Genomic DNA, 23396 nt, shown 5'->3' on the forward strand with positions numbered 1-23396 from the left:
CATGAAGTCATTCCTGGTCACAGGAAATTACTGTGGTAATGAGTGATGACAGAACAATAAGGCCGTCTAAGCAGTTTCTCAACCATTGGACACTGACATCCCCGTTCAGCTGTTAACCTCTGCTGAATTGGTTCTCCCGAAAAAGCAAATTAACTTCAAAACCGGATCACAGTATCCCTCAAACATAAACTTAATGCGTAGATATGGCATCATTTTTTTTCTAATCAAAAGCTGACCTTCTCTACAAAGTTTCTAGCATTGAATTTTGACATTGTATTAAGCTTTAGTTCGGTTTCTAAAGCAAAACTGAACAACTTAATAACTGCTTCAGGAGACACTAATAAAATAAAGGAATTTATTGCCCTTTCATATCATGCTGTATTTCTAGATATAGTGTATGATCTTTTCACTGGAAAGACTGTGGTTTTTATCATTTTTAAAGTTCTTATTTTTTAAAAGTTTAGATATGTTAAGCTAGTAATTCCATTTCTAGAAAACAGTTCTAAAGGAAATAATCAGAAAGCCAGATTAATATATAGATATGGATCACACTCATCTATCATCATAAAATATAAACATCCATCTAAAAGTCAAAGAGCCCTGGCTGGTGCGGCTCAGTGGATTGAGAGCCAGCCTGTGAACAAAGGGTTGCCGGTTCAATTCCCAGTCAGGGCACATGCCTGGGTTGCAGGCCAGGCAGCCAGTAGCGCTACGCGAGAGGCAACCGCACATTGGTGTTTCTCTCTCTCTCTTTCTCCCTCCCTTCCCCTCTGTCTAAAAATAAAGAAATACAATCTTTTAAAAAAATAAATAAATAAGTTAGTAAATAAATAAATAAATAAATAAATGCTAAACAATACTTGGAATCTATATAATCTTATTAAAGATTAAATGATTAAATAATTAAATGGTTAAATTCTCATGTTTGCATACACTGGAATATTAGGTACTATTGAATTCGATTTTGAAAGAACATTTAAGGACATGGGGCAATATCTCCTACAGAACGTAAGCTTCATGAGAACAGAGACCAAGCCTGAGTTTGCTCTACATGATTATCTCAATTTCTAGCACAATAGCTGAATAAATATTTGTTGGATTAATGAATGGGTGGATAAAAATATTACATTAATAAAGAAAGAATTCAAAATTATGTATATATTGTAAATTATGCTATTTCTTTTCAAGCACAAGACTCCAAAGAGATACTGTGACTGTTACTACAAACAAAAGCAATATCACCAAAAGCATTTTTTCTTGTAGCTTTATATCATGTAAGCATAATTAAAATGTGTTTGCTTTTGAAAGCAGAAATGTGTTTCTTGGGTGCTTACAGAGAGTTTTGGTACACATAATAAACAGGTTGAGCATAAAACAGAGGATAAACAGTTTCTGCTCTAATCAATTTTTCTCCCCTAATTTCATTATACTGAACGCTATTCTTCAAACTTTGTTCTTTGTTGCCATAGTGATCAGTTTCCAATGTGAAATTATATCACACTGGCTTTCTTTCAGGTTTCAATAACGTGCCATCACCACCCACTTCTCTTTCAAAATGTTCAAATCCTCTAATCACTCAGTACCTTAATAGCCTCATTTTGGGGGAGCTGAAGGGGGAGCAGGGGGTTAGGAAAGGGTTACATGCAGAAAGTGGGAGTGAAATAAAAAGAGGAAAGAGTTAAATTTGAAAATAATATAATTTACTATGTAAAATAAGGGTTCACCTCCACGTAGCAATCTACTCTCCTCAACATACCTCAAACTTTCACTTCATAAATGATATGCTCATGGGTGAATTGAACCTTAACTGAAAATGAGAGTAATTTGAGAATAAACATACATGGTCTGGATTAGAATTTACAGATCATTCTTAATGAAGAAAGAGTCTTTATAAAGCAATAAGGAAATTTTTTAAAATGGAAGGAAATTATACAGGCACTTTACAAAAGAGAATAACAAAATAGTCAATAAACACAAAAGATATTCAATCTTGCTAGTAGTCAAAGAAATAATAATAAAACAAAATACCATCTTTTGTCTGGTAAGTGGTAAAAATTTAAGAAGATGATAATGCCAATATAACTAGAGTTTAGAAAAATGAACATTCTTATACACTGTGGTAAGAATGTAAATTGATACAGCCTCTCTGCGTATCTTTTCAATTCAAATTCCACTTCCAGGAATATATCCAAAGATGGGAAAATAGAGAAATGGGATATATATTTACAAAAATGGACATGCAATGATATTCATCTTAGCTTTAATTTCATACAATAAATGGAACCAAGGTTGACTTCCATCAATAGGGAATAGTTATCTAAGTTATGATTTAATCAGGTGATGGAGTACCCTCAAGTTGTTGAAAATGATGATCTAATTCTGTATTTTTTACATAAAGAATTCTCATATTGATATGGAAAGATATCCACATAACACGTGGTAAAACACAAAGATATGCATAGGGACTTGAAAATCTTCTGAAAACACCCTAGAAAAAATAAACATGTCTGAGTCTCCACAGAAACAGGTCTAGGTCCTGCTGCACGAAAACACGGACGATGGTTATTGCTGAGACATATGTTTTCAAGTGATTTTTTTAGTTTATAAAGGTCTCCGTTATATGAATATTTATAATTGGCAAGTTGAAATAAGGATGAACAACACAGATGTTTCCATTTTTGTTACACACTCGGTTTTTTCCAGAATTTGAAATATAACTTCCCGGGTCCAAACACTATCAAGACTGAAGTGGACCCTGGAAGTCAGATAGCCCTTAAAGGAAGTGGTGAGGCCAGGCACATACCTGTTAGTCAACAACAAGCAGCTATTGAATAAGAACCTGGATTTAGCCCCATCTTACAGGACAGGAAGCCCAGGCTCAGGAGGGTGAAGGTGCTTGCTCAAGCTCGCATGTGAATGAAGGAGGAACTTAGGTTTCCTGACTCTAGGTGTCTTGGTTGCTCCACCCGCACATGCCCTTGCCTTTGTGCACACCGGCTCCCGAACTTGCAGGTGACTGTCTATTTCGTAAAGCCAAGGCGTTTTTGTTGCTGTTCTTAATGGATGACAAATCTTGAGCAAAGAAAGAAACAGAGCGAGGCTCAGTGAGCTGAGTTTACATAGAAATTATAGGCTGCGCTGCTTGCTGTTTGGTAAGAGTTTGGAACTAATTACAAGGTATTCCCCAAACAACACCTCTTTGGGTGTGACATGCATTTCTGAAGATTTCCTGCCAAAGACTGCTGGCCAAAAGCATTTCCTCCGTGAAAACCAAACATTGCTTGTTTATTCTTGTGTTCCAGTGTAAGCTTTCCAGAAATCTTTCTAGGAACCAAAGACTTAAGTGGGTGCGTTTTCTCTTATCACTGACCTACCCACTTGGTTATCTATCCTGTGAATGCAGCATTTCTGTTGCTAATGTAAAACATCATTCCCAAATCTAAGTGATTTCAACCTTGCTAGTTAGTAGTCAAAAGTCTGCTGGCCTATTACACAGGAGGGGAGTATAAATGGCATCATATTAACGAGAAAAGCACGCAATTCTCTGAGTCTTGACCTGACCTGTTCTAGATCACTGGAAAGCGTTGCAGGTGATGTCTGGGTGTCCCTGGCTGGTGTCTCATGTGGGATCCCAAACCTGACCCTCAGCTACATCCCCCACTTCCTCTTCCATGCATGGTCTCTTCTTCGATGCTCTCTGCCCTCAGAGATGCTCACCCTGCTGCCAGCATCCACCAGAGCAAGATCAAAGTCCATTCTCTGGCTCTCTCTGAGTGCTTCCAAGCATGCCAAGCCGTAATAACAGTCAGGTGATGTCTCTGAAGATTGGGGAGAAAACGTCACTGACTCTAAGCCATATTTTGTCACCAGTTGCTGCAGGAAGCTGAGTCTCTCACCAATGACTCCACCAGGGCCAGAAAGGCGGGGGCTGGACAGGTACTAGAAACCCTCCCCATACCCTGATGTCTCCCAAGAAATGCTCCTCACCTCTCCTGCAACAAAAAACAAGCTGAATACAGGTCAGCTCATGGAAGTCACTTCTTAACAACCCACCTCCAGCTCTTTATCCAGGTCTGAATCTTGAAATGGGCTCAAGTAAGGGTCTTGGCTACACTCATTCCCCTCTTCAGTTTATACACAAAAGGAAAAGCCTGTTTTAAAAGAATAAAGCCATTTTGTATGGTGCTAAAAGAAATTTAGCATCTGAATTCTCTAAAACATGGTCAATTGGAGAATCAGGTCAAATTCAATGGGAAAGAAATGCAAAGCAAAACACCTAAACATGGACATGAAAACCAAGAAAGACACAAGGAGCAATCAATGAAAATGTTGCCTTTCCTTTGGCTTAAATTTGTCACTTCTGTCAGATAAAAAAATTATTATTTAGACAGCTTTTTAAAAATTAGCAACAGTTCAAGCCTAATTTTATTTCATCTTTCAAAGTGAACTTAAAAAATTACCTATGTGACTTCCATGAATAGACTGAAACACTCGGCACATTACGCAGTGGCTGAAAGAGAAGACCAGATTTCATTGCGATCACACGTAGCTGGATCTGCACGGACGAGCTCAAATCTATCTCAAACATCAGGGATTACCTGCACAAACACACAAAATTTAGCACCGCTGAATGTGACCACTCAGATGTAAATGCAACTGTTCTCAGAAAAGATCGATGTTTATAACCTTAAATTTATCCAATATTTAATTTAAATGCAAACTGGTTTATGCCTGAAGCCAAGGCCTGACATTTCAGGATTCTTTTTTTCAATCATCGACAACTGAACCCAGCACAAAGCATACAATCTCAGGTGCCAAGAAGTTTTCAGGGCTGCAACCACAAGGTCCACTCAACCAGGGGCCCAGGAATGAGGTAGGAAGGCAGGCTCACTTACCTGGCCTAGTCCTGGGAAACCTGCTTGCTGGCAACACCAGCCTCCTGACACCAGCTCTCTCTGCTTCTCCTTTACCCTGTCTAGCAGGTCTCTATGGGGCTGCCTGGGCCATTCTTCCAGGGGGCAAAGACAGGAAACTTTCAACTCAGGATCCCACTCAAGGCCAAAATAAACACTTCGGAAAACATTGTCAAAGAGCAGAGCAGACGTAATGGGCTTGAAAATTAGAAGCAGAACCCAAGCAAAAACCCCAAATAACTCTAGATCCAACTCTTACCTTGTTTCTTTAATTGTGTTTTGTTTATTATCTTGCATTTTTTAATGCCAGGCATTCTTAGAGGCAAACAAAAAGGACATCTTTCTGTTTAGACCTGCATCCCCGGAGTGGCATATCCGTACCTGTCCTTCAAGGTTTTTTTTTTCCTGGTGGGCACACATCTGTATAAATAATATTTTTTCAAAATTGGACACCTGACGCGTGTGCATTCCACCATAGCTTAGGTCTGTGGTTCTCAAACTTGGTTACGTGATTAAAAATCACCTGGGAGATTTTTAAGACCTTGGTAGACAGGCCTCATTCCTTATGATCAAATTGGAATTTCTGGAATGAGAACAAGACATCAGTATTTTTTAAAACGCCCTAGTGTATCCAGGGTACAAACAAGTTTGAGGACAACAGTCTTATGAAAGGTAGCTGACTATGCCACTCCAAACTACGCATATTCATCTTTGACATAGGATTATTTTGAGAAAATGCAGACACAGAGGAAGCTCTGAAAACAGAGTAGCAGTTACCATTGACTAGGGAACATTTGCATTTATAAGGGAAATCTCCATTTCTAGGAGACTCTGGGTTGTCAGCAGTGGGAAAAAATATCCCTCTCCATACCGGAAAGAGTAGGAAGACTCTAAATCTCCAAAAACTCCTATCAGTGGAGAAAGCACCATTTAAATCTGCATCAACTTTAACCTTGTTGGCTGTGCTTTGCCTGGTTACCTCCCATAATTGGCCTCCCCACCCCAACATTTTTCTTTTGTCTTTGCTGAAGATAGTATTTAAGGTGATGACTCAAGCCATTTGGAGGAGAGTTACTCAGTTTTCCTGGGTATTTCCCATGAACCCAGGAAGTACATATTACTGAACTTATGTTTTAGTCTCTTTTTTATTACAGGAGGTCTCAGCCAAAAACCTAGAGGGGTGACGGGATTATTATTTTTTGCCCCTACACTTCCATAAACTGGGAGTGAGAAGATTAGGTTTGGGGTGAGGGAGGACAGTGGTTATCAAACTTTGCTGGGTAGCAGGATCACCTGGGGAACTTGGCAAGGATACGCGCACATAGTCCCAGGTTCTCTCTCCTACTTCCGTGAGCCTTGGATTCCGTATTCTGTATTAGTTCTCTAAGCAATTCCCATACACACCAAGTTGGAGAAGCAACTTGTGTAAGTGTAAATGACCAATCTTCTCTTATGTGATCGCCTCATAGGTGACCTGCTCCTTTCTCATGCCCATGAGACTAAGTTTCAGGGGCTGGGCTGTTCTCTAGCCACACGGGGCTATTGAGCACTTGAACTGTGGCTAGTTCGAATTGAGAGGTGCTGCAAATGTAAAATGAACATGGGGTTTCAAAGATTTAGTGCACATTTAAACCATAGTATTTTTGCTATCTTGGGTTCCTTTCTTTCCCTTCCCCCACCACCAATGTGGCTACTAGGAATTTAAATCACACATTTGGCTCACTTTATATTTCTATGGGACAGGCTGCTCTAGGGAACAAGACCTATGTGTGTTCACTGTCTTCCCAGCATTTACCCCAGCCATATGGCCCATCAGTATTTTTTTGAAAATGAGTCAATGGATTAATGGATGAACACAGATATAGCACCTCAGGCATTCACAATATTATTCTACAGACAAAAAATGAAGACACTTTTGGAAAATAGATGCTATTCTTGTCTGAATTCCCCTGAAGATGACCTTGAGACAAGGATTCAAGTGCAAGCAATCTGCTAGGGAGGGGATACCAAAAACACTAGTCAGAGCAGTGAAGCTGGGAAGAGAAGGAGGCCAATAAAGGCTGTTTTCTCAAGCCCGTTACCACTATGGGCAACTGGAGGTTGATTCTTCTGGGGAACTTGAAGGGACAGGACAGAACTTGTGCCTCAGAAACACCTTCTTCCACCAGGGTGAGAGCGCCAGGGCACTTACACACCATTTTCTATGAGGGCTTCTGGGAGGGCTGCATGTGTTAATTCCAGGCTTTCTGCTGGGCAGAGCACACCGAGAAAGCCTGCAACAGAGATACCAGCACTAGGAGACAGCATGTGCTAAAGTGGTATTGCTGAGGGGACAGGGATATAGCCAGTGACAACTAGCCATAGTCTCCTTCTAAACGAGCCTGTTAATCCTATTACCTAATAATTAGAATTGGCACCACCATTGCATAGCTCCACACATCCCCCAAGGCGGTCAGTAAAGCTCCTTTGTGGTCCCTTGCCGGCTCCTGCCTCGTTGACCCCACTCCTTCCTCTGCCATCCTATCCTACAGGTGCCAAAGAGATGGGGCGAAAAGGCACCCAGGAATGAGCCCAGGGTGCCCTGATTAAGAGTTTCGCAACTCGAGGGATTTGACAAGCTCCAGCGAGACCTAGGCTTCTTCCAAGGCCCGGCGTTCATCAAGGAGAGGGCCATGTTCAGTTTGAGCACCAAGATCGTGAAGGCAGGTAAGAAGCAGGACAAATTCAAGCACAACACCTCTGAGACTCTGCTGGAAAGGAACTCAGGCCTCAAGGCCCAGCTATGGGAGCTGAATATCACAGAGGCTCAGGAAGTTGAAATTGGTGGCAGTAGAAAAGCTATTACAATCTTTGTTCCTGTTCCTTAACTGAAGTCTTTCCAAAAAATCAAAGTCCAGCTGATACGCGAGTTGGAGAAGAAGTTTGGTGGAAAGCACATTGTCTTTATTGCTCAGAGGAGACTTCTGGCTAAGCCAGCTTGAAAAAGGTGTACAAACGATAAGCACAAGCATCCCAGAAGCTGCACTCTGACAGCGGTCCACGATACGACCCTGGGGGACACGGTTTTCCCTAGTGAACTGTGGTCAAGAGAATCCCCATGAAACTGAAGGACAGCAGCTCGTAAAGGTCCATTTGGACAAAGCCCCGAAGAACAACATGGAGCGCAAGGTTGAAACCTTTCCTGGTGTCCATTGCATAAGAAGCTCATGGGCAAGGATATTAATTTTGAATTCCCAGAGTTTCAGCTGTAAACAAAAATGACTAAATTAAATGTTCTTTCAAAAAGAAAGCATTGCCCAAGTTGTTTAAAGATGGTCCCAGCCCCTCTGTCACTGAATCCACAGCTCCGCCCTCCATCTCCTGCGAGCGCACCCTCCATAGATGTTGGTAGACATCTGGCAACATCTTTCTTCTGTTGTTGTTGATGACGATGATGATGGTGATGCAAGCTCATTCTTGTCTTTAAATTGCCCACAATACACGCACATGGGCCTGAAATGGTAGCAGCTATGTGTTTTAATGAAGAGTCTGAAATTTCTAGTTTCAGAAAATATAGCTTCACTCGGTATGAAATCTTTTCACAGAAGCCAGACCATAGTGGTTCTGTTTTGGGGGTTAATTCAGTCTAGATCTAAGGAAATGAATCAGGAGAAGCTTCAGAATAACTTCCTTAAGCACAGTGAAGCAAGGCAAATAAGACAGAAGTTGAAAACAAACTGAAAATGAGAAATGACTGTTTTAAAGGGAACTGAACTCAAAGTACTCCCAAGTTCTTTACTTCAGTAAATTTAAATCTACTGGACACCATAAAAATGTACCCGTGTTTTCCGTGGACAGTTCATTTCAGGCAAGGACTTGAGTTCATCCAGAAGACGTGGGCCGAGCCACTGTCGCAACCTGTCGTTGCGGGTTCTCGTTCGGGGCAAGGTCCTGTCCCCAGTCGAACATTCTGGAATGTATTTCCCCCCTCTGGAATCCAGGTAGCATAAAAATTTTGGTTATTTGATTAAAATCTTATTATACATAAGTAGATTATTTAATTTAAATAGATGATAGATAATCGTATGAATCCTGGGAATAGTTGAGACACCACCACTTTAAACATTACACTGGATATTCTAATAAAAACACTACAAATTTAAAGAGGCCCCCAATTCACTCTTCCTTCTTTATTTAACAAACATGCGGAAGTCGAGGGCTGGTAAACACAGAGGTCCACAGTCGGGTGGATTGGGTAGCAGCCCTGTCTGGGCCAATGGCTCCCATGGAGCTCCACACACTTGTGTCCATTAAGGAACATGAGCTTTATGTTTCCAAATCTACTGATTTTTCAAGAGAAGCTGAGTCCCCAAATTTTTATGAGAAATATTCTTTTTTAAAACATTGACAATTAATTTTTAAAAAATTTAATACTGTACAGACCCAAATGTAAAGGACTGAGCAGGGGGCAGGCAAGTTGGGACCTGGACCTGCTGTGGAGCAGACACAGCCCTGCGCTCTAGTGGAGTGGTTACAGAGACCCACACACTACCCCCCGTCCCCCAGCTGTGCGTTACCCAGGGTGACGCATACAACTAACATTCTCATCCAAAGAAAAGAAAGATGGACATGGAGTGGGATGTGTTTGTCAAGGTTCTCCAGAGAAACAGGACCAATAGGTTCTCCTCTTACTGGTTCTGCAGATATATGAGGGAGACACAGAGAGAGGCATGATCTATTTTAAGATGTGGCCTGTGGCCTGACAAGTCTTCAAATAGGGCAGGCTGGCAGGTTGGAGACTGCGGCGGAAGTTGATGATGTAGTTTTGAGGCAGGATTTCTTCTTTTCTGGGAAACCCCATTTTTTTCTTTTTTTAAAAAAAAGTATTTATTTATCTTTAGAGGGGAAGGAAAGGAGAGAAGGAGAGAAATATCCATGTATGGTTGCCTCTTGTGGGTCCCCTGCTGGGAAGTGGCCTGCAACCCAGGCATGTGCCTAACTGGGAATCGAACCTAGATCCTTTTGTTCACAGGCCTGCACTCAATGCACTGAACTATACCAGCCAAGGCTCATTTTTTTTCTTTTAAGGCTTTCAACGGACTGGGTGAGGTCCACCCACATTACCAGGGTAATAAATAGCCCTACGTAAAGTCAACCAATCATAGATGTTAGCCACATCTACAAATACCTTCATTCAACAGTAGATTTGTGTTTCACTGATTGGGCACTATTGACCAGCCAAGATGACACATAAAACTACCTACACCATGAGATAAGTGGGATAAGTTCTGTAAGAGAGGTACAAAACACTAACTCTACATGAGTTCGAAAGGGTGAAACACTAGAAAGTATTAAAGGGTTAAAAATAATCCTCATGATAAAAGATTAAAGAAATATGGACTTCTCAACAGAAAAGATCAAAAAGAAATGTTACTAATTAATAATAACCAAGCATGTTAGTTGTTATTATGTAATATTTTGTTTAATCTTCTCAACTCACCAATTATCACTAACCCCGTGAAAAACTATACAATATGAATGAAACCACTTTAAAATCTGGCCTGGGAGTTGCTATTCCAGAGGAACTGCCTTGCGTGTTTCGTGCCTCAAATCTTGGGAATGTTAAAACAGAGTAAAACAACCTTGGACTGAGTCTAAAGCAACATTAGGTCCTAAAGGATTATTTGCAAAGATAACAAGAAAACAGACATTAGGACTATCAGACCAAATATTTAAAATATTCTTTAGAATTAGTGTCACTGTGTTAGCTTATCTGCACCAATAACCATGCCTTCCTTCTTCGATGCAGTCCTTCCCCTGCCTTGCCTAATGAATGTCTCCGCCTTTGTCTCCTAATCAGAACACCCTTGAGGTTTCTGCCTGAGTCAGTGCTTCCCAAATAGCTATTCTTTTTGGTCCCAAATGAATACCTGTTGCCTAACTTTGGTCTCGTATTTTTAGGTGAACACCCCCATTTTGTAGATGAAGCCCCAAACCCCAATGTCCTTAATATCATGTAACTGTGAAGTGATGGAGATGGGACTCAGATTCAGGCAAGTAAAATCTTCAGAGCCTTGACCATGACTTACACAGCCTTCTCTAATGAACACATACCCCATACAAGACCTCATGGATTCTCACAGAAGCCCCAGGAGATAGGTATTGGCATTACTCCTATTTGACGAAGGGGGACACCGAGTCTTGGAGTGCAAGGCGGCAGCGCAAGTCCGGTCCTGGTGTTTCTGATTCTGAGCCTGTGCTCTCTGATCACCCGCCCCCGCCAGACACACCAAAGGTGGATGTGGCCAGGCGGCCTGGTTTGTATTCAAATGTGACCGACGAGAGGAATGGGACAAAGTGTTGCTAGAACACTGGAAGTCACTTCATGATTGTCCATCAGGGAAATACACACCTCAACTGGAGAAAGTATCATTTCTCCGTGGAGCTCCTGCTGCTTTCAACACCAACCTCCCTGAAGACCGGAGATAAGGTTATAACCATCGAATGGGAGCGCCTATCGAGACTCTGAAGTTCGGTTATTGATTGGCAGGAATAACAACACAGCACTTGCCACCCACACAGAAACAGCAAAGTGGGCTTCTCTTCCACGAAAATATTCCCTTGGCTTTCTCTTAGCTACATAACTTTTAGCAAAAAAAAAAAAATTAAACATACGCTGTAAACCATGCCTTCCTTTCTTGGGTCTAGCATAGATTCGTTTCGGTCGAACTTTAAAGGAGCAGCCGCTTTCCTAGGCCTCTTTCCCAGGCCACTTTGAGACACTCCTACGCTATTTCATCCTTTTCCCTCCCGGAGTTATTTTTTCCCTCCTCAGAGTGTAGAGTATGTGAGAAATCTGTACCATTCTATTTTCGCTGAGTACTGCATTTTGAACTCGTAAATTGTCATCTATTCAATTGCTATCCTTTCCGTGGCATACCCTTTATGCTAAAGCCAACCCCAGGCCTTTCTTCCTCCTGTGGTCACCTCACTGACATAAGACACAGGGAAGTGATTAGCTAGTGTCTAAGGCTAGATGGCGCCCTTCAAGTCTAAGTATTTTTTTCTCTGTAACTATCCTCTATAATAGTAATCACCCAGCCTCTCTTAATTTTATGTGATGGTCATGGTATCACGGATCGAATAATAAAATTAAAATCTATATTCATTGAGCCCTACTATGTGCCAAGCACCAGGCTATACACACATTTAAAATTCATAGCAACTCTATGAGGTAGATACTAATTATTGTCCCCATTTTTTAATCTTTAAAAAAAATTTTAAAATCTTTAATCTTTAAAAAAATCTTATTTTAATCTTTAAAAAAATTGTTTTGTTTTTCAATTACAATTGACATTCAGTATATGTCCCTGTTTTTCTAAAGAGAGAACTGAGATACAGGGGCATCAGTAACCGGCCTGTGTTTGCACAGGGCTGGAGCTGAGATCTACAGCAAAGCATCTAACTGCACAAACCATCTGTGGTTGTAACGTGAACAACTCCCACTAAAAAATAGTGAGGTTTTATTTTCTTGTTTTACTCTTCCTTCTTGGGAGTTAAAAAAACATTTTATGGCAGAACAAATAAACACAAGCATTCCGAGGGGAAACACTGTGAATAAGGAGGTGGCCTTATCCACCATTCAGGGGAGGTGCGGGCAAAGAGGCGAACATCAGCTATCACATGAAAGGTAAGGATTTGGGAGGCCCCTCACCCGAACCACCAGACCTTAAGGATCCTAATAGGATTTTCTCTCGTGTTGCAGACTTTATGAGAAATGGTAGACAGACATGGAGTCTGACACCTGCCTCAGTCTGTTCAGGCTACTGTAATAAAATACCATAGATTGAGTGGCTTAGAAACAACAGAAACTTATTACTCACAGTTCTGGGGGCTGGAAGCCCAGATCATGCTGCCAGGATGGTGGAGTTCTGGGGAAAGCCATCTCCAGGTTACAGAATGTGACTTTTTACGGTGTCCTCACATGATAGAAGGAGGGGAAGCTTCCCAGGTCTCTTCTATCAGGACACTAGTCCTATTCATGAGGGTTCCATCCTCATGACCTAATCACCCCCCAAAGACCCCTCCCAATACCATCACATATAAACTGGTGGGGCATGAGATGGGTACAAATATTCAGTCCACAGCAACACTCATCCCAATTTTCTATCTTTACCAAAGTGACAACAGACATCTAAAGTGGCAAAGGGCATACCCAGACCCACAAAGTCTGGGGAAAAACTAGAACCATTTATCCAGTTAACCAATTTCTCTGCATTTCATGGCCCAAGTTAAATACAGAGACAAGAATATCAGTGTAGCACACATTCCCTTTCATGTGGCATTGCAGAAGGTTTGTGATACCTCAGCACCTCCACATCTCTGTTAACTGGAACTTCTATAAAGATGCTCATAACTGTGGTCAGTGCCATTTTGCTGTTATACAATCTATTTTATCCCATCTCTCCCTATGGTATTTTATTTTATGTCGCCTAACCTTGAGAATGCTTGTTAACCAGAGCAGCCAGGCTAGAGCAGGAGCAGTTAAAAGTCAACAGAAGTGAATCATCTAGTCCCTCCAGAATGGGTTCTAGTTTAACTGGAAGAAAGCCGGCCAGAAATACCTGAGAAAATAGCTATAATACAGCATCAAGGTTTCTCAGGCAGAGAAATACAGTTTCTCATTTCATGCAGAAGGAAACTTTCCTTAAGCTAACATATGAAAGCTTAATAAGTGTACCTTCTTCCCCATATTTAAAGCTGCAGAACTTGGTCTCATTTGAAGAAATGGTTGGAAAGAGGGTGGCAGAGCCCCGTGAGAGAATCCAGGTGATGCTGAAGACGTAAAACCAGGTAAGCAGAGGTTGTCCTTTCAGAAGCTCTGGAGACCCGGGTTGAGGGGTGTGGGGCAGGCTGGAGTCCCTGGGAATCTGAGCCGAGCAGATAGGCCTGCAGGGTGGTCAATTGGTTTTGAAATCAACACCACAGCTGGGGCCAGGAGTCCCCCAGGGGGCTGAGAGCTAAGGGTTTTCTGCCAGCAGCACTCCCCACATTTGGAATCATCAGCCCTTCATTTCAAAAGGGAAACCTGGGGGGCACATCACAGCACCAGCCCAGGGCCATGAACATTCTCCCTTCCCAGGAGCCAGGCCTTGAAAGATGAGGTGTCACCCCTTGCAAGACTGGGGTCAGGACATGACTCCCATCCGAAAAGCACAGGGAAGGGGGAGGGTCTGTGCTTCACAACAGAGCACCGACTAGAGTCAAGGCCAGGCCTTTGACAAGGTGAACTCAGGCAGAAGGTGCCAATATGGGGGCTATGCAAGGACTAGGCGTGCGATGTGAGGCCCATGTCCTGCTGTCCTCTCTCCTAGGCCAGCTTGGTAGTAAGGAGTCACACAGAAACCCATAGAAGCCCTCAGGACTGGCTGGGACACAGACTCCCCCTCAGTTGGGGGAGCATGGCTAAATGGAGAGTTGCTGGGAAAGTGAGAGTAGCTCACTGACGCTGGGTGAGGAGAGGGCAAGGCTGGAGGGGGTGGGGCTGTGAGTGGGGTGAGGGGGCGTGTCTCAGTCTCACCAGCTTTAAAAAGATCAGGAAGGCAGGAGAAATATGCAGGGGAGGGAGGGTGGAAAGTAAGTCATTAATCATAGTTTATGTATGCAGGCTATTTTATATTTTACAAACTCTGTGTGTGTGAGAGGGAGAGACCCTCTTTTGCTAGTTCTGTCCCTAGAATATTTTTATAAAATGTTATCTATGAATGAATGTGATAAATCCTTGTAACACAGCTGATGAATACCAGTCTCTCTCTCTCTCTTCCCCCCACCATCCCCCACCCCCTTTCAACCCCATCTCAAGCTTCTTCAGTTATAAGCACTGAGTGTCTGGAGTGTGTGGTTTTTGAGGTGACTGAGCCACAGCAGATTTCCTTGTCCAAGTGACCCATCTTGTCCAAGAAGATGCCTCTAATGGCCCCTTCATCTCTTTACCCCTCACTTTCTTTGGTACATCACCATTTCTTTGGAGACCCACCCAAACTGTGAAGATGGCAAGGTCACGTCACCACTCTGACAATGACCTTGCTTTAATGTTTACCCAAACCAGCCACAGCACTGTCAGCAACAACCTTGTCTCCTAGGAAGTTGCTCCTCATGTCTGCTCTGCAGGATTGAAGTATGTGTTTTGTGCCAGAAAACATAAAATAACAAAAGATAAGATCTCAGCAGTCGTAACTGCCAATCAAATGTGATTCTGCAAGAGGTGATGTTAGGAAAGAAACTGGGTGTCTGCCCCACTAACCACGTCCTCTTGTTGTGGGACCCACGCATAAACTAAAGTAAAAGGTAACTCACAGGATTGCCTACTGAAGTGAAGGGTGAACCACAGACCTCCCCGTCGCTGTAGACTGGGCTGAGTCCCTCACAGGGAAGGCAGGACAGTAGAAAATCATATACACACAACCTGAGGGGCTAACTGCAACTTCCATTGCCAGCTGCTCACAAGTGGTTCTTTGAGGTCACATCCTAATTATCCTAACAGGCGAAATAGAATCCTTCAATGCCAATAAACTAATGCTATATTCAGGTATTTGCATGCTCTTAACTATTGAAGGATGTCCTTGCACAAGGCAGCATCTTGCTGTTTCATTACAGCTACAGTGTCTAATTAGTGGCCTTGCTCCAGGATAAACACATCATGTTTTCAATAAAATGATGAAAAGCTTTTGGGGGGAAATGTATCTTGCAGATCGTCACCCTTGAAGTTGTCCTTCAACACAAAATTGTGAACAATTATTTTAAACAAACTATGGTAGTAACAACTGATGAGACTGTTAATTCTGTAGTTTCTCTGACAACTATTTCAGCCATACCTCAGAAGTTTTAAGAAAATGCTTTTACTATAAATTAAATGTGTTAATTTAAAAATTAAAGTATAATATAATATAATTTAAACTATAATATAAAATAATATAATATTTAATATAATATAAATTAAATTACGGTATGTTGTATCACATCAGAGCAGTGTTCACCTTCATTTTCACCTTCCTTTTTGAAATTTGTTTTCGAGAGTTTCAAAAGCACAATCTATCCCACCCTTGATAAAAATTCTGCAGTTCTTTATTTTTTAATGGCTTTTGTGACATTTACTTGTTTTTTGAAAATATTTTATTTGTTTATTTTTAGAGAGGGAGAAGGAGGGAGTGAGAGAGGGAGAGAAACATCAATGTGGGAGAGAAACATCAATCAGCTGCCTCTTGTACATGCCAGGACTGGGAATGGAACCCCCAACCCAGGCATGTGCCCTGACAGGAAATTGAACCAGCAACCTTTTGCTTTGTGGGACTGTACCCAACCCACTGAGCCACACCTGTCAGGACAAGAAATTCACTTGTCTTCTCTGTCATTCAATACATTTTGCAATTTCTTTTAAAAGTGAGTATCCCTGGTAAACACATGTATAGAGTTTTTCCCAATCACGTGAATCATTTCCGATTTAGGTACTTTGGTTGTGCCTGTGTCTCGGTTACTCACCTGTGCACAATTCCCAGGTCTTGCTAGCTAGGGGACTGAAAGCCCTGGGTTTCCTCCGTGACAGATTTTAACAAATATTTGGCTGCTCTGCCTTGTGATCAGAATACTGAGAAATCCTCCTATTTAACACCACAAAACCTTTCAGGGGCAGGCCATGATATGTTAAATATTTGCACTTCTGTTTATAAGTCTGTCTTGTTGCAATCATACTTTTAAATGGTTTATTTCACTGTCAGAATACAATGCATTTCGTCATCGTTAAATACATTTTGCTCTGCTTTTTGGCAGGTGTACAACCTATGAGTCTTTGGAAAGATTGCCACAAAGCATATTTAAAGGTGCTATGAAGTTTGCACTCATGAACACCTGTGCATTCGGGTGCTTACACAGCTCGCAGTGCGTGTTAGAAGAAGCCAGCTGATGTAATTTAGCACTACTGTGATCCGCTTGGAAAATATACAGAACTGCCATGCTTTCAATGAGCATATGTTTAATCAAAAGGAAGGAAGGGAAAGTGGGAAGGAGAGAGGGGAGAAGAGGGAAGGGTGGGAAGGAGGGAGGGAGGGAAGGAAGGAGAGAGGAAGGAAGGAAGGGAGGGCAGAGAGAAAGGAATTCAAGCCTAGGAAAGAAAAACATTAATATTTGGCAGTTTTAATTAAAAGCTGTGTGTCGGACACTCAAATATAAGGCACATTCCCAAAGGAGCAAACTTTGTGTTGAGAGATGAGATCATCAGACATGGAATAATAAAGACTGTACGAGTTAACACATCTATGGGAGTAAACTGCAGAGAAAGAGCTAAAGGGTCAAAGCAGTGAGAAGAGAGAAGAGAGCTCAATGTGAACCATAAATACCAAAGAAGTGTTTGTGGAGGAAACAGGACAACAGCTGGACTTACGGAATAATTAATATTCTTAACAGATAGTTTCCAAATTTGGGAATACTCTGGTACATACAGGCACAATTTTGAGAGAGTGGCATAACCTATATTTATATCCACCTAAATTCACTCAGAAATAGCACACAAATAGAAATGTATCCATATGGTTAAGTGCAGAACAATGGAACTGAAAGATACGAAAAGTAGTTTGCCTGCATCTACATTCCTAGCTGTTCTCACGTCCCTGGGAAACATGGGGAGCCGATAAACCTGGCTCCCCGAGGTCCTGACTTGGAGCACCACCCCACGCACTTGGGTGTTCCAGGTCTGAGAAACTGTGCTAAAGAGAAGCCGTTTAGCTCTGCTTACTCTTCAATTTCCCAAGGTCATCTGCCCATCGAACACACTTTCCCACAGGACACACCTGTTACACGAAATGCACACGTCAAGGAACTGAATTCCATGGAACACAGACAGGGTAGTAGTAACCATGACAATAAATAAAGTGATTAGATTTTTAAAAATGGGCCACAGACCTTCACAGACACCTCACCAGAGAAGGCGAACAGATGACAAATAGACATATGAAAAGGTGTCTACATCATAGGTCACCAGGGAAATGCAAATTAAAGCAAAATGAGGTCAAACTACACACCTTTCTGAATGGCCACAACACTGAAAACACCAAATGCCCCTGACAGGACGCGGAGCATCAGAAACATGCGTTGCTGCTGCAAACGCAACATGGTATTGCCCTTTTGGAAGACAGTTCGGAAGCTTCTTACAGAACTAAATGGGATCTAGCAACCATGATCTTTGGTATTTACCCAACGGAAGTAAAAATTTCTGTTCACACAACCGCCTGCATGTAGATGTTTGTAGCGGTTTTATTCATAATTGCCGAAACTTTGGAAGCAACCAAGATGACCCTCAGTAGGTGAATAGATAAGTAAACTGTGGTACATCTAGGCAATGAAATATTATTCAGTGTTAAATAAGTGTAGGCTCTCAAGCCATGAAAGGATGTGGGGAAGGTTAGATATTGTATGATTCCAGTGATCTGACATCATTGGGAAAAGGCACAACTATGGAGACAGTGAAAAGATCCGTGGTTGCCAGGGGCTGGTGGGGAGAGAGGGGTGGACTGACAGAGCAGAGAGAATGTGTCGCACAGTAAAACTACCCCGAATCATACTATCCTAGTGGACATATGCCCTTGTAGATTTGTCCAAACCCATAGAACAGACGCCACCAGGGGTGAACCTTAGTGTGAACTTTGGACTTGGGGTGATAATGATGCATCAGTGTAGATTTATCACCTTTATCAAATGGCCCACTCTGGCTGGGTGTTGGTAACCAGGGAGGCTGTGCATGGGTGGGGGAGGGGCGGGGCAGGGCTATGTGGGGAATCTCTGTACCTTCCCCTCCATTTTGCCGCAAAGCTTAAACTTCTCTAAACAAAAACAGTCTATTTTTTTTCAAAAGTAATCCAGTCAGTTGGGCATTACACACCAGTGGAATGTGGTCCACACACATATTTTGTTTACTACTTTACCTGCTTATGTTACCTGTCTGGTGCAGAGCTTCATTTTTGCAAAAAAGAAAAGAGGTTGGTGTCAATAGCTACCACACATCTCTGTTGATGGCACAGTGAGCGATAGATCCCAGCTTCTCCCAACTCCAGTCTTGCATTTGTTCTATGAAATTCTATCTCACGGAATCCTCCTCATCTACCCTCTGAAACCCTCAGAAAGGCAGCTGAGCGGATTGGAGCCATATCACAACTGATCTGTTTGGGGGGGTGGGAAGAATCCTAAAGTATAAATTACTCTACTGTGGTCAAATATAAATAAACTTTTTAAGTTATGAAAGAAAAATACGTATGGTTTTAAAAATATCAAAACTGTACAAATGCGCAGAGGTGGTCCATGAGGATTTGCGATCACTGACCAACTCCAAGAGAGTTTCTGCTGTACTTTTTAACCACACAAACATATCGTTCCTCCTTAAGGACTGAAACATTTCCACCCCGTTCTCACCTTAAAATAACATACATTGAAAAGGATCCTGACCGAATGCAGCATGTGGAGAGAAACCCAGTCGAGTCTAAGATCTATAAGACCTACAGCTCTCACTCCTCAAGTCATTTCAAACATTCTTATTCCTACAGCCTCTGTCCAACTGTCCTGCTGGCTGAAGTTCCTGGGAGAGAAGGTCTCCCTGCTATTTGTTAAATCTGATGATTCCTAATCGTGCTTCCCTGGGGGCTGTGTGGGTTTTGACTGTGAGCTGGTTGTCAGGGTCCTGGGGATCCCGCCTGCTGTGGGGCGAGGGCGGGCCTCTGCAGAGGAGTTCCTAGGGCAGAGCCCCTCTCTTGACGTAGGTGACTCTGGAGCAACATGAAACAGAAATTTTAGAGTCAGTTCCTCCTGAGGAGGAGGACCAAGGTTACAAAGGCTCACGTATTTATGGCAGATCAGCTTGTCGTCGCTGGCCTTTGTAAGGAGTGAATTTTTATCCAGCCCACCTCTTACTCTCTAGGGAACCCCTGGAGAAACTCTTGGAGAGTGTGTTTTATCCAAAATTGACAAAAGTGTCACCTCCTCCTTCACTTAGGTATTAAATGTCCAGCCCCTCCTACTCCTGAGTCTGATGCCCTGCTGCCAGAGTCCACTTATATCTTAGTTTTTTTGAGGGGGGAATATGAAGTGAGCTCTTATTTTATTTTTAAATTATAGTTTACATTTGATATTATTTTGTATTAGTTTCAGGTGCATAGCAGCCGGACCATGGTATACTTTACAAAGTGTTCCCCGTTATGTCCAGTACCCACCGGCATAGTTATCACTGTATTATTGACTATATTCCCTGTGCTGCACTTCACATCTCCAAGACTATTTCATAACTACCAATTCGTACTTCTTAGTCCCTTCACCTTTTTCACCTAGTCCTCCAACCCCCTCCCCTCTGCACTTATATTTTCTTTATTTGTCCCTTTGGAGTAAGAAACATTTAAATGAAGCTTATTGCATGTTATTTGTGTGTCTAGTGCTTTAGGACTAGAGGGGGTGGGGTTTCTTGTTCACCACATTGCCAAGTTCAACATGCCCTTCAGCCTGCGCCGAGCAGCTTCTGTTGGAGACTGAGGGGAAGGAAAGCTCAGGTGGGTGGGATTTTGTTCTGTGCCTCACCCTGCAGCTCCGTGAGATACATAAAACTATTCTAAGCTCAAGGTTTTCCAGTGAACTGGAAGAGGCTGTTGTGTTTCCTTTCCAGGAGCTTTTCTTATATTTCATAATAAACAGTACTTGTAAGTAAACTGGGGATGTAGCAGACAGTGAAGGGGAAATGTTTTTGGTCAAATTTGAGATCCTTAAATAAGCACTTCTCTGTGCAGCAACCATCAATGCCAATAAGTTACTGAGTAACTTATTGGCATTAGTAACAGTAAGCGCTGACTACCCCGTACAATCTTTGAAGCAACTCTGATGAACTGTGAAACCTCTTGTTGCTTTAAGGAACTTTTCTAAGAGAGAAAGAGGAATCATTTCATACCTTTCTGGACAGATATTAGAAATCTGGCCCATGCCAGTTATGCCCTAAAAACCCTTCCAAACTCTCAGATGGCAAGTACAATTATTACGGACTGTTTTAATTTTCTCCTTGGCATTCTATTTTAACTAGAATTTATGATACTACAAAGATGTATTTTACGTGATACGATGTAGATATACGTGTGCACCAGTAGCAGTGGAGTGCTACGGTAGATGCGGCAATGCATTTATGTGTGTTTTATTAGGCTTGGAGCATAACTTTACTGTCTCATGTTTTCACAGAGTTATAGTTGCTGAGCCTTGGCTTTTATGACATGGTTTCGTTTACTGCCCCGATGTATGTCATGCCAAATCCTCAGTCAGGAGTGCGGCCTCCAATTCCCACTGTCCTCCCGTGGAGGTGCACTGTTTTACCACAGGTGGTACGCGGGTTGCTCTACTTTCCTGGAATGCACTTTGGTTAAAAGCGAAGACTGTGTGTCGAACATCACTGTAGCTAGTCAATCGCACTACAAGTAATCCCAGAGAAGGTATCCCCTGTAGGCACCCATGTGCCTAGAACTGTGCTTTTTAGTACTAGCTTTTTGAGATGTCCCCAAAAATGTAAAGCACGGGTTTCCAACACTCAAGGGGCCTATAAACATTGATGTGTTAGAAACATATAATGTAGCTTATAATCAAATACCTAACTGAATTACTCCAGAGGTAAAACAATGTTTTTAAAGATTTTATTTATTTATTTTTAGAGAGAGGGGAAGGGAGGAAGAGAAGGAGAAACACATCCATGTGTGGTTGCCTCTCTCGCCCACCCCAACCCTGGGACCTGGCCCGCAACCCAGGCATGTGCTCTGACTGGGAATTGAACTGGCGAACCTTTGGTTTGCAGGCCAGCACTCAATTCACTGAGCCACACCTGCCAGGGCCAAAAACAATTTTAAAAAAACATATTTAAATCATTTAAGACGTACCCAACCCAATTATAATGCAATTTTAATATGTGAAAGAACCTACTTAGCTAATATTTGAAAAATTAAACACCTATGCAAAAAGTTAGAAGAGGATCTGGGAATCTGTTCTCTTAAACCCCAAGAGAATGCGGTGGCCTGGGGAAGGGGAGCGGAGTGGAGGTGGGCAGGAGGGGCGAGCTGTGCATTTGCAGTCATTATGCCTTTTTCCCAGTAACCTTGATTAGGGGCTGCTTTTACTGGTTGTGCTTGCATAGCTCCATTTGGGGGGATTTCTTCTGTGAAACTTAAACAGGAAATTTCAGAAAAAACAAATAGATCCTTTATTTGAGAGGAATCTAAAGAAATGCAAAATGTGGCTACTTCTGAAGTATAAACTCCCTGAGTCTGGCTTATTCACCATGTGCTTATCACTCAATAAATAGTTAAATGAATGGTGAACATTAACCCATCAGATGTAATTCTGGATTCCCGAGATGATATAAACCCAGTATAAGTGTTCTTTTTTATTAAATTTATCGGGGTAACATTGGTTAATAGCAGCATGTACTTCTCAGGTGTACAACGAACATCGTAATTTGGCATCTGCGTACTCAAACACCAATTGTATAGGTGTGTAAATGTATGAGGGCACAGCATTGACAGGGTCACAGGTTATCGCTGTATTTGCCAATCTGCAAACTGACAAAACCTTCTGGAAGAATTTATGACCAGTTTGTCTTTTTTAAAAAGCAGTGTTTCTACAGATCCTACCCAATGCCAAACTGCTATGAATTAGGCTGTAAATCACTTCACTGGCTTGAGTAATGGGGTTTGTGTTTCACGAAACCGTGCCAAGGAACTCAGAGGCTTTCACTGGTTTTGAATCTCCTGTGAGATGTAACACCTGTCTACCCCCCAAAAGATGAATTTTGATACTGGCTGAAGTATTTTTATCATGGTTTTTGCCCAAAGGAAAATTAATAGAAATCAGCGGTGTTAAATCTGATGGTTCTAAAGAGGTTCATGAGTCACCAGCAGAGAGAAAAAAAAGGTAGAAGTGACAGAAAACGAACATAACTTCATTCACTCAATCACCGTGGCTGTAAGTCCATATTTTGTCTGTAATTGTGATTTTTGCATCCTGTTCTAATAGGTGAAAAATCCTGAGCACTTCTTTCTCTGGGTGACTTTTGTCCTTGCTTTACATTCGTGTGACAGCAGAAACTCTTCTGAATGTTTCACTCTTCTCCCCAATTGTGTCTATATACGGGGTCCAGCACAAATAGCATCCCTTTTTAAAAATAAAATATCTTATTACAAATTGTAAGCATGTAATTCTGTAACATAACACTATCACACTCAAGCACACCATACGACATTTTAGGTGAAATGTTCAAATTAAAGCTATAGCTTATTACACCCATATTATTACCCTACCAACCACACTCAAGCAGGCATTACTTCTGCCAGACCCTGTATTTTCTAGGGAAACATAAAATCTGGTAGCTAACTGCACTCAACATTCAATCATGGGGAACTCCTGTTGGGGAAGAAGGGTACCTACACGTCACATGAGTGCTACGCT

General features: G+C 42.0%; 1 long non-coding RNA gene and 1 pseudogene across 1 annotated transcript; both read left to right on the forward strand.

Moving 5' to 3' along the window:
* The first annotated feature begins 1263 nt into the window (after positions 1-1263).
* LOC118979762 (uncharacterized) lies at positions 1264-20266 on the forward strand. Its single transcript, XR_005064984.1, has 3 exons — positions 1264-1274; positions 12812-12815; positions 20204-20266. It is a non-coding gene; the product is annotated as an uncharacterized LOC118979762 (long non-coding RNA).
* Positions 7586-8164, forward strand: LOC118979761 (40S ribosomal protein S7-like; annotated as a pseudogene).
* Positions 20267-23396: the final 3130 nt, after the last annotated feature.

Source organism: Sturnira hondurensis, unplaced genomic scaffold (genome assembly GCF_014824575.4).
Source record: "Sturnira hondurensis isolate 20B ecotype Veracruz unplaced genomic scaffold, ASM1482457v3 Scaffold0022566, whole genome shotgun sequence".
Lineage (NCBI taxonomy): Eukaryota > Metazoa > Chordata > Mammalia > Chiroptera > Phyllostomidae > Sturnira > Sturnira hondurensis.